A 13,274-nucleotide genomic window follows, 5' to 3' on the forward strand; every position below is an offset into this window, starting at 1 on the left:
CAGCGTTATGATCGGATCTATCAGAGTTTCAATAAGGATTCAACCTCCTTCACCAAGTTTGGTTATTTCAGTTTTTATTTTATTTTATTTTATTATCATTATATTGAGAAGGTTGTTATTTTAAAAAAAGGGATTATATGTTAATTGTTTTTTTTTTTTTTCAATATTCATTGAAACTTTAATAATATTTGTGGGATTTTATTTCTATGGTTGATTTTGACCCGTACGCTATTGCCCTATTTAATTAAAACTAGGAAAATTGATGAATTTTCCATAATTTAGGCAACCCTATATTACAAGAAGTCGTTAGTTAATGAATTAAATATTATAATTGATATTTTTATAATCATTATTTTACATTACCATTACATAAAGATTTTATATTTTTTTCTATATTCGGGAAGGAAAATGTTATACCCACAACTTCTTCTCACAATCTCGACGTGATAGCTTGTAATTGGTCAACTCATAATGGATCTTACTTGGGTCCTAGCTGATAAATTGCGATTCATCAATTACGAACTGCCATGTCGAGGTTGTAAGAAAATGATATGGGTGTAACATTACTAGGTCGGAACCATATTTATTAATTAGTATGAACTATAAACAAGTGTCATTATAAACACAAATACTAATATTTTTAAAATAAATAAAATTTATTAATAATATTACGAAAATAACTCATACTTTTTTTATAAAAAATCCTAATTTTTTTTATAACATTCTTTCTATTTATTTTTCTAATTTAAAAACAACTCTATAGCTGTAAACTCTTATTCTTTGAAAATAAATAAATAAAATACTCCAATTCCCACTTGTCTTTAACAAAGTTCTTCACATAATCACATCCATGAGCCATGACAGTGCCATCAAGTCATAGTCCGATCTTCCAGTTGATATACTACGCGTGATAATGGAACATTTATATTTCAATGATCAAATTTGTTTTCAGGCCGTCTACAAAAGTTGGCGATATAATACTTATGCTATCAAATCTGTAGATCAATTGCCTTGGATGTTTGCTTACGAGTACAATCGATATGATAAGATTAGTAGCTTTTGTTATCTCTACAACCCTTCTAACAAAACAAAGTATGAGATTAAAAAGAAGTTACCGTTNAAAAAAAAAAAAAAACAACCTTCAGTTGTTGAATTTAATTTTTTAAAATATAGATATAAAAATATTTAGGTTTATATACGAAGTTGAATGCATGTTGAAATGAATATAGACGTAAGTAACTAAGCAATGCAGATCAACAATTAAGGACAGTTGTTGAAGGAAGTCTTAGTAAATTTTGAAACCTTCAGTTGTGCTTCCTCTACTGCTGAACCCAAGGCCACCGTGTAGGTTCTGCTAGTTACAGTACTTTGGGTTCAGAGTTTCACGAATCTCTCTTCCAACTCGGTCTCAAATTGATAAAATAAGAAGAAAATCAACACCTCTTATTGAATAACAAACACTCGATAAGGCATTAAGGTTCTTCTACTCAAGTAGAGAATAGCCATACATCTGTTTCTTGGTTGCAACGTTTTCTCAACTAGTTTGGCCATAAATCTTAAGCGTAAACAACATTTATAAAGATCATGGTCATGGTTTCAGGCAAATCTGGTGAAAAAAGAAGGGCCAAAAATTTCTTCCAAGTAAAGAATCATAATCCATGATTTTGCAACAGAGATTTAAAGTTATTGAGAGCAAAACAATGACAAGAAATGTTTCCTGTTTCTAGTTTTCTAGTTAAGCTGATCCTCAATATCCCCTTACAGAAAGACTAAGTTATAGCAAGATCATACACTCAAGATATTTCTCATTTGGCAAGCGGTATCCAGACATGACTATTTTATCGGCAAACATCTTGTTTGTCTTCGACATGACATGCCAGTGCAATGTCAAGTTGAATTCTTTACCCCAGAGATTGTGTCCCTGCATTGGAAAAGGAAACGGGAAATATGAGAATCAAATTCACTTATGAATATTGGTTAGACAGAATGGTAAACACAATTCATTAGGATGGCATACCTGATCAATGAAACGGTACTTGTTAGAGGTGTGAATGGAAAACTTGGCAGATTCTTTGGTAGGTACTATAGCGTACTATAGCATCCCAAAGTGACACAGCTACGACAACATTCAAAGTCAATAACCAACAATGGGTTAGCCGAGTGGTAAAGGCTTGGGGCCAAGGGATTTGCTCTCCCTATGGTCTTAGGTTCAAATCACAAGAACGGTTGTTAATATTGTTGGCCACAGACCGCAGAGCTTACCTTGTTTTGGAAGCCTTGTTATGGGTCTGAGGACTAGTCAAGGTGCACGTAAACTGGCTTGGACACCTTCGGTAACAAAAAAAAAAAACATTCAAAGTTAATCAATTAAAGAGCATGGTTTCAAGCAGATAAACCTGAAATTACCTCATAAGTTCATAATCTACTAATCTAGAACAGATAACACAATATTAAAATGATCACAAAAATAGAAAACAATTGTACTTCAGAAAATAAATGCACCTCTTATGTATCAACCTTAGGGATGGGCACGGGCGGGGGCGGGGGCCAGAGCAGGAAGCCTAAGGGGATTCCCCGATCCCAACCCAAAACCCATTCGGGGATTCCCCGATCCCGGCCCGAAGCCTGTTCGGGGAATATTATGTATTATTGTATTAAGTAATAAGTATTAACATATGATATTATGATTACGGATAATAGCATATTATATATAATGTATAATTTTTGTTTTATAACACATTTTGTATAATGTATTATAATAAATTCTATATAGAGATTACCATATATATTTTAATGTCTCTTTAATATATAATGTATTACATATGGTACATTATACATATATATTATAATAAATTCTAAATAAATAGCTATCGTAATATAACAAGGGCAATTAGGTAATAGAATTGAAATAATGATTCAATGAGAGACAAAAAAAAATTATAATGATTTATTGATTTATTATAATCAATCAAAACACCAAATGATATACTACAAATATTTATAATGATTTATTATATTTAATTTAGTTTTATTTACTACCTATTTGTATATGGTTTCCTAAAATACTTACACAATTATAATTTGTCATTGTATAATATATGATTGATTTTCAAATATTAAAATTAATATAGGTATATATGATTGATTTTTAATTATTAAAATTAACATAGGTATATATGATATATTGATATATATGATTGACTTTTTAATATATAAAATATATGGGCTGGGCCCGGGATTTTGGGGCGGGAACAAAACGAGGTTGGGGTGGGCCAAGGCAAGACCTATCTTGGCCCTAGCCCATCCCCGAATTTCGGGACTACTTTTGGGCCCGATCTGGCCCAAAGCCCGAATGATTCAGGGAAAATCTGACCCGTTCAGGACAGGTCCCTGCAGGACCAGGTTTTGTGCCCCTCCCTAATCAACCTAGTACCTACAACTAAAAACGCATTGGAAAAGCCCTTTTAATCAGCAAATAACTATAAAATACCTCAAATACTTGTTGTTGGATACCGATAAAAGCCCAATAAAGAGAGCTTCAAGACTCAGACAAAGGAGTCCAAAATAAAAAGCCCAAACCCGACAAACTCTATAGTCAGGAGGTTAGTTAACAAACTGTTGACTGTTTTACATTCTAAGTTTTCTATATTCGGGAAGGAAAATGTTATACCCACAACCTCTTCTCACAAATTTCCTCTCAAAATCTCGACGTGATAGCTCGCAATTGGTCAACTCGTAATAGGTCCTACCTGATAAATTGCAGCTAACCAATTACAAGCTGTCATGTCGAGGTTGTAAGATTTAGTAATAATATTAAGAAAATAACTCATACTTTTTTTATAAAAAATCCTAATTTTTTTTCACAACATTCTTTCTATTTATTTTTCTAATTTAAAAACAACTCTATAACTGTAAACTCTTATTCTTTTTCTTTAAAAAAGAAAACACATGTTTGATATAGAATTTACAATTAGATTTTGTTTTCAAAAAAAAAAAAAAAAAGATACAAGGAATGAGTTGAATTGTTTTCAAAAACGGTTTTGGAATGCAATCACAAAAACTTGTGTAATGGGTAAAAACTGTTTTCTATAGATTTTAATCTGAAAACAATTTTAAATATTATATGATACAATTCAAAATTTTGAATCGTATTTCAGTTTATTTTCCTAATACTCATTTATTAGTTTTTAGTTTTTACATCAAATTACAATACAATTTTCAATTATCAACAAGTCACATTAGTTAACATATTTTAACTCTAACTCTAACTCTTAGCTGTATATACATCATTAGAATACTAGGAAAATAAGGTGATGAATTGCAAACCCTAATTTTGTATTACTTACATCATTCTTTTTATTTCAGTTTTCCAATTCAATAACAACTCTCCTTAATAATTAATCCTTATATATATATATATATATATATAGTTGAATATTATTAGATTGAATTGTTTTTCTTTCAATATACTCCCATTGCCACTTGTCTTTAACAAAGTTCTTCACATAATTACATCCAACATGAACCATGACAGTGGCATCAAGTCATGGTCTTATCTTCCAATTGATATACAAAGCGAGATAATGAGACATCTATATTTCAACGATCAAATCCATTTTTGGGCCGTCTACAAAAGTTGGCGATAGAATACTTATGCTATCAAATCTGCAGATCAATTGCCTTGGATGTTTGCTTACGAGTACAATCGATATGATAAGGTTAGTAGCTTTTGTTATCTCTACAACCCTTCTAACAAAACAAAGTATGAGATTAAAAAGAAGTTACCATTTGGATCAAATTTTCATGATTCAAAATATGGTTGGATTCTTATATCCAAACTAGAAGAGAATGTTTATTTGTATCGTCCTGGTAGTTTACTCTTCTTCTTCTATAATCATTTTACTGATGAAACAATAAAACTCTCAGCATTGGAAATTCATCTATACATTGGGAGTAGTCAGGTAATATTCTCAGGCAATCCAACTTCCAGAGAGTGTGTGATATTTGTGGTATTGAGAGATAAATATTAGGAATGCATGAAAATATACACATATAGGGCTGGAGATACAAGGTGGACTCTTGATTATTGTTTAGAAGATTTTGGAGGAGATATTCTTAGTTTGGCTTGTGTGGATGGAGTCTTATATTGTGCTAGTATTAGCCGTATATTTGAAGGTGAAAACATTTGGTTAATTTCCATTGAGGTTATAGCAAAAGAGCAAAAAATCGTTCTTGATCCAATTGATGTTCTCTCTTTTGCAATTCCCTCATGGAAAATATTCTAACGTTGTAGACTAATTGAGTCGGATGGGAATGTTTTATTAACATATAATTATGAATATGATGAAAGTTGTGTTGTTTTTCGGGTTGATTTTTCAGAGAAGAAGATGGTTGAATTTGAAATTTTGGAGAAGAAAATGTTGTTTATGGTTTGATCACTTGTGTCCACAACCTTATGGTTTGATCAAAATATCAGAATCAGATTATGAGAGTATTTGGATTCAACCTCCACTACATTTTAATCCCTTTCTAAAATAAGGATTCAACCTCCACTACATTTTATTTTACTCTAAAAAAAGGATTACATGTTAATTTTTTTTTTCCTAATATTCATTGAAACTTTAATAATATTCTTCTTATATTTTTTTCTATGGGGATTTTGTTTCTATGGTTGATTCTGACCATTAACTATTACCCTAATCAAAACTGGGAATATTGATGAATTTTCCATAAATGGGCCACCCTATACAAGAAGTTGTGAATGAATTTAACAATAACGGAAAGATTTTATTAAAAAAAACCTTTAAACGTGTTGATGCTTGATTTTGACACCAACAACTCGCACGTGGGAAACGCTGAGCTGACTCAGGAGATACACATGAATGAGGGATTGAGAATGTAAATGGTGGAAAGACAATGTTTAAAGTGGTTCGGATGCTTAAACAAGCGAATCCTATTTATATTTGAAGGATTAGGTCGCGACTTAGCGAGCTGACTTTTAGAGTATTGAGAATACAAATGAGAGAAAGACTAAGCTATTACAGAGAGAAGATAGCTAATCAAGGGTAAAAATGAACGAATCCCACAAACGGGAGAGAAGCTCTCTATTTATAGTGGGATACATTGAGGTAATGATTACTAAATCCATAAAAAGGGGTCAGGTACCGTGCGAATCCTTCTTTGCATCCCGTTGTTCACCTACTCGAGTGATTTCCTCAATTCATGTAGGGATTGGACACGTGGATGTCCTCTAGCCTCTCATCAGTCTGGCGCGCACCCACTGCACTGGTAGCAACATGCTGCTCACGCCAGCATGCAATGTGGCTGCGCCTGAATGGCTATAGGATCTGCCTAGACTCTGACCATTTATGCTGACTGGGCTCTGCATCAGCCCTACTTTTTCAGGCATAACAGAAGTCCCCTAATTTTTAAGGTTTGAGAATCGAACCTTGGAAATTATAAATGTCTTGATCTGACTTGTTTGAACAGATGTTAGTCGAAGCGACCTGATTGCGAAGGAGGTCGAAAGGACATTTCCTCGCATGCGACCTGGGGTGATCTTTACCCTTACAATCAGCGACCTGGATTTGGGTATCTAGTGCTATAATGATGATTCCGACCTGGATAGAATCCTCGACCTGTTTACACTTAGCAGCTTTCAAGAGGATAAACGGTCGCTACTTTGCAATTGATGTCCGTCGAGGTTGAAGGATCACACAACCGACATGAGACGAGATTGAAGAGTTACGTTACTTCGCTACTTAAAAAACAAAGAGTGTTTTTCATAGCGACCTCTTAAGATATTATCCGTTGCACTTTTGCAGCGGATACATTAAATGAAGTACCTTTTGCTCTGACAGATGTGTCTTGAGCGTAATAAGTGCCAGCCATGCGCATTAAATGTGAGTCATGCTGAAATGACATTCCTTATCAGAGCATTAAATGCGGACGTGGGCGTATTAAATATGGAGGAGGGAAAACTCGTTTTAGTGTTTCAACTGAAGGGGATGACGATCTGATTTCTCGAGGCGTGACGGTCACTCTTCCTCACTGATTCGTGACACGTGGTCGTGACCAACCGTCAGATGTGTTTTTCGCCCAAACGTCGTTTGACTTGGGGAAACCAAAGCGCCACTTCCTCAACTATATAAACCCCAAGCTCTCTTCAGGCAAAGTCATAGTACTTTCATTCTCAGAGAGAGCAAGAAACTTTTGCGAATCTTGGTTCTTTGTCTTCCAGAGTGGTGTTTGTCTAATATTCGGAGCAAAAGAGTCAATCTTTCTAATTTCAAGAGGTAAAAACGATTCCCATCTCCTATTTTTGGCTTGATTTTGATCTCGACAGTCGCCGCATGGTGACTATCCGTCGGTAGCTCATTGAAGATGAAATATCCTCCGTTGGGTTAGATCCATTGATGGTGGCCCTTTAAGTATTCTGTTAGGGCTTTTCTAGGGTTTAGGGAGGAAATATTTATTTTCTCCTCCACATCATCGTACGAGACAGTGTACGAGGACTGAATGGTTCCCTGCTTGTCGCTTTTGCAGACCGTAGGAGAATGGATCCCCCAACGACCAGAGCCGAGGAAGGGACCAGCTCGTCCATGCAGGATGCTCTTACGGGTCCCACTCAAGAGATCTTCTCGGTACTTATCGAGGAAGAGCTTGAAAAGGTGGTAGTCTAGTACGCTATCAGCATGGAGGTCTTCCGTGATAGGACGCACACAGCTCGGTATCCACCACGAGGATTGGCTGTGATCTCCGAGGACATTTTCAAGGGTGGGGGGTTGAACCCTTTCCACCCCTTTGTCAGGTCTGTCCTTGATCATTTCGGGATCGCGCCAATGTAGCTCACACCGAACGCGTACATGATTGTCGTTGCCATGTACATCGCTTGCTATGAGAACGGACTAGCCGAGCTTACCGCGGTAGAGCTCGGTTGCTCATATATTCTGAAAAAGAGCAAAGACAAGGATTCCTACTACTCGTCCAAGCGAACTACCATAGAAGCGGGGATACACAGTTACCCAAGTAATGTAGGACCATATGAGACGAAATTCTTTTTCTTTTGTCATGACGGCATTTGCCGCTTCTAGGAGCCAAGTAGGTTCTTTTTCCTTTCGAATTTGTGGACTTGATTTTTGTCTTTCGCTAACGAGCTATTTTTTTTTTTTTTTTTTTTTTGGCAGTTAACAAAACGACCAATTTAGAGCTGCTCGTAAACCTGGATAGAATCACAACCTTCGGTTTTCTGCCCGAAGCAAGTAGTGACGTGAGGTTGCTCGTGACAACCGCGAATTTGTGAAAATACGGTTTCTTCAATTCAGAGGCGACCCTAGAGACCATACCGAGTAACCCTCTTGACCTTATCTTTTTTGACTTCACATGCAGTGAGCTGTTTTACTAACGACGTTCACGTGCAACGACCATGCCTCCTAGAGTGCCCAAGTCACCACAACCAAGGTAATTTTCCTTCCCCCGAAGGGGTACCACCAGACCAGCTGGAGCGGCTCCCAGCGGTCCCTTCGGCGGGGGCACACCGACAGTAGATTCGCCCGACTTGAGGGCGCTGCTCCCCTTAAGTAGAAAACCAAGGCCCAGAGGCCTACAAAAAGGAGGCAGATTCAGACCGAAGAGTCGGAGTCCGAACCAAAGGTTTGGGCGTTCAGCCCAAGAGATCGCAAGCTTACCAAGCATTCCGCTCAGGAGGGCCAGCTAAGGGCTCGATCGGCATCTCCGTCACTCCCGTGGGTCAACAGGTTACCGCAGTCCCCGGGAGGAGGTCGAGAAAAGAGCCGGCAAGGGGGACCCTACTCGCTACGGGCATTGACACCCACGTCCTGAAGTCAATAGGACAGCTATCGGACTATCTGCAGCCGATGGTCTTTGCATTGCTCGAATGCGGGCTTGTGAAGGCCTTCGAGCAGTTCGTGGCCTCCAGTACCATGGACTTGATGACCACGTCCTTCCACCACCTGAGCCAGGTAAACGAGCTACCCTTAGCGATGACATTTTCTTATGTGATATAAATAACTTTATTCTCTTCGCTATGCAAGCACTGCTCTCCATGCACCTGTCCCTGCAGAAGGTCCAGCTGGGGGCTGTTAAGGGATTGGTGGAGATGAGGGAAGAAAATGCACAACTTAAGCGGGAGCTAGAGGCCGCCCGAACAGATAGGGACTCGTCCATCATTCAAGCGGAGCAACATTTGTCCGAAAGGGATGCTACACTTCGTGCGATAGACTTTCAGAAGTCCGAGATGGAGAAGTGCAGCGAGGAGGTGAAGGACCTCCAGAGGACCGTGGCCAGACTCACCAGGGAGGTTGGCGAGAAAGACCAATCGTTGCAAAAGACCTCTGAGTGGGCCATGCGAATAGAGAAGGAAAGAGGCGAGCTATGGGAGAATACTGAGAAGCAGCGGTCAGCGCTTGAGGCCGAGCTCCACTATACTCGAGGTCGCGTCACTTCACTAACTGCGAAAATGCAGCAGCAAGAGGCAGAGATCGAGAATAGGGCTGCAGAGTGGACGATTCAGTCCATCTTTGCCCTTCTTTCGAGGAATCCTGAGATGAATCTGTCTGACCTCCCTGACGAGTGTCGGAACGAGCTTGCTTCCATAGCGCAGGCCGAAGCTGAGGAAGCGGCTTGGGGACCTGACCTGGAAGAGGAACAACCTAAGTTCGTTCCAGAGGAGCTCGCATCCGATCAGGTGACCGGCGACCAACCTGGGGATGAGGATCAGTGATCCGCTTCTCTTGTTTTCTCACTTTAGTCTTATGTAATTTCCCTTTTCATAAATAAATATATTGCTTTTTTTTTTTTTTTTTTTTTTAACAATCTTTCATGAGTATTTACAATTTCCGCATTCTTTACAAATGAGATCGCATTCTAACTATTTACAATAATTTTGGTACAAGTTTATACGAACAGAATTGTACACTTGCTATTACAAAGATTGCAAAAATTAAGATCGACCTTTACAAGGAAATAATTGAGTTCGGAATTACTGATAATATGGTCGGAGATGCTAAGTATTCCAAGCTCAGGGTACTTTAGAACCATTCAGCATTTTGAGATGGTAAGTCCCTGGTCTTATTACTTTGGCGATGCAGTATGGGCCTTCCCAGTTCGGTCTCAAAACTCCCGCACTTGGTTCTCTAGCACCGAGAAGAACTTCCTTCAAAACAAGGTCGCCGACCTAGAAGTTTCTTCTTCTGACCTTAGAGTCGAAGAACCTTCTCATGCATTGCTGATAGGCTACTATTCTTAGCTGAGCCTTGCTGCGATGTTCTTCAACTAGATCCAGACTTGCGCGCATAAGCGCTTCATTGTTAGCTTCGCTATACAGGTCCCTCCGAAGTGAACTGGTTCCTACCTCCACAGGGATCATCTCTTCGCAGCCATATGCTAGCGAAAAAGGGGTTTCTGAGATAGAGGTTCTCAAAGTTGTCATGTATGCCCATAGGACTTCGGGGAGGTCGTCGGCCTAATTCCCCTTGGCTGCGCCAAGTTTGGCCTTAAGAGTGTGCTTGATGGTTTTGTTGATAGCTTCAACTTGGCCATTTGCTTACAGTCTTGCGATTGAGACAATTTTTTTGTGAATACCCAGCTCATCGCAAAACTGCTTGAACTCCTCATTGTCGAACTGCTTACCATTGTCTGAGATGAGAGTATGAGGAATCCCATAGCGATACACAATATTTTTGAAAACGAAGTCCTTGAGCTTTTTGGTCGTGATCGCGGCTAACGGTTCTGCTTTAACCCACTTGGTGAAGTAATCCACCTCGACCACGGCATACTGGACTCCTCTTTTACCAACTTACATGGGACCAATGAGATCGATTCCCCACATGGAGAATGGTTAGGGCCTGGTCATGGTTATCAGCTAGTGGGAAGGAGCTCACGGTATGTTCGCAAACCGTTGGCACTTGTCACACCTTTTGACAAAGTTGTGGGTGTCTTCTTGGATTAGGGGCCAGTAGTACCCTTGACGAACAACTTCGTTGGCGAGAGATCGTGTGGCGAAGTGATTACCACAGATCCCTTCATGTATCTCCCTCATGATGTAATCTGCCTCTTCGTTGGTTACACATCGGAAGAAAGGAGTGCTAAACCCCCGCCTGTATAGCTGGTCTCCGATGAGTGTGTAACGAGCAGCTCTTGTTCGTAGGACCCTTGCTTCGACCTTGTCGTTGGGCAAGGTCTCATCTCGGAGATACTGAATGATAGGGGTCATCTAGGAAACTGATTCTGTTACATTCACGACCTGTTCGATCGGGCTAACACAAGGGGTCTCGATGAACCGAACAGGAATGCTTTCCGGTGCATCTGAATCCAACGACAAGGCTATCCTTGCCAAGGCATCTGCCACAGAGTTGTTATCTCTAGAAATTTGTGTGATCGTGAAGTGCTTGAACGGCTCGAGTGCGGCCTTAGCTTTCTTTAGATAGTTGATCATGTTTTCTTCATTGGCTTGGTACTCCCTCAAAATCTGGTTAATGATCAGCATGGAGTCGCTGTGGATGCTGATCGCGGTTGAACCCATTTCTCTGGCCAACCGTAGTCCAGCAAGCATAGCTTCATACTCAACCTCATTATTGGTCGCCTTAAAACCGAACTGGAGAATGCCATGAATACGAATCCCTTCGAGACTCAAAAGGAGAAGACCTACCCCGGCCCTCTTTCTGTTCGATGATCCATCGACGTAGAGGCTCTAGGTCGATAGATTTTGGGTAGTTTCCTGAATGACTTCGCTGGGCTGTTGCTCCGACTCATTCGTCAAATGATATGAGAATTCTGATATGAAGTCGGCAACGGCCTACCCTTTGATGGTTGCTTTCGGTCTGTACTTCAGATTGAACTGACTTAATTCCATGACTCATTTAAGCAATTTACCCGATGCCTCTGGTTTCTGGATGACCTGCTTGAGCAGGTAATTGGTCATTACATGGATCGTATGGGCGTGGAAGTAAGGTCGCAACTTTCTGGAAGTGATCAGTAGGGTATAAGCTAATCGTTCCACTTTCGGATACCATATCTTGGCATCAAACAGACGCTTACTCGCGTAATACACTGGCCATTAGACCTTGTTCTCTTCTCGAACCAAGGCTGTACTGACCGTGAACTGAAAGATGGACAGATACAGGAGGAGGATCTCTTGCGAGAGAGGTTTAAACAGAAGAAGTGGCTTTCCAAGGTGTTCTTTAATACTCTAGAACGTCTGTTCGCACTCAAGAGTCCACTCAAACTTCTTATTGGCCCTTATACATCAAAAAAGGGCAAGCAGCGATCTGTTGCTCTCAAAATGAAGCGACTGAGTGTCGCTATTTGCCCATTAAGGCTCATAACTTGCTTTTTGTTGGTCGGGTTTTTCATATCGAGGAGAGCTTGAATTTTCTCGAGGTTGATCTCTATTCCCCTCTGATTAACCATGCATCCAAGGAATTTTCCTGAGGACACTCCGAATGAGTACTTAAGAGGGTTTAGCTTGATTCTGTATTTCCAAAGGATGTCGAACATCTCAGCGAGATGCACTATGTGATCTGAAGCGACATGCGACTTGACCAGCATATCATCTACATAGACCTCCATCGACTTCCCGATCTGTTCGGAGAACATCTGATTAACCAGTCGTTGGTAAGTCATGCCAGCGTTCTTAAAGCCGATGGCATAACTTTGTAGCAATACAGCCCCCGATCTGTAACAAAAGAGGTATGCTCTTCGTCCGATGCGTTCATCAGAATTTGATTGTATCCCTAGTACATATCCATAAAACTCAACAGCTCGTGCCCGGAGGTGGCATCCACGAGCTAGTCGATCCTGGGCAGGGGAAAACTATCTTTCCGACATGCTTTGTTGAGGTCGGTGAAGTCAACACAGGTCCGCCACTTGCCATTGGGTTTCTTCACTAGAACCGGGTTGACAACCCAACTCGGATAGAGCGTTTCTCGGATGGATCCATTCTGAAGGAGATTATCTATCTTAAGTTTCAAGGCAGCATTTCGCTCCAGATCCATTGCTCTTCTGTCGAATCGGCTTGGCTTCACTGTCGATGTTCAAGGCATGGCAAATAATATTCGGGCTGATCCTAACCATATATGCATGCGAACACATCGATATTCTCTTTGAGGAAGCTGGTCAGTTCAGTGGCGAGCTGGGGGTTGAGATTGCTCCCAATCCTCAATACTCTGCTCGACTCGCTTTGATTGACCGACACTTCAGACAGATCCTCAACTGGCCCATTGGAAGGGCATTCCTAAATACGAGGATCTATATTA

This window comes from Pistacia vera, unplaced genomic scaffold (assembly GCF_008641045.1).
Source record: "Pistacia vera cultivar Batoury unplaced genomic scaffold, PisVer_v2 Contig679, whole genome shotgun sequence".
Lineage (NCBI taxonomy): Eukaryota > Viridiplantae > Streptophyta > Magnoliopsida > Sapindales > Anacardiaceae > Pistacia > Pistacia vera.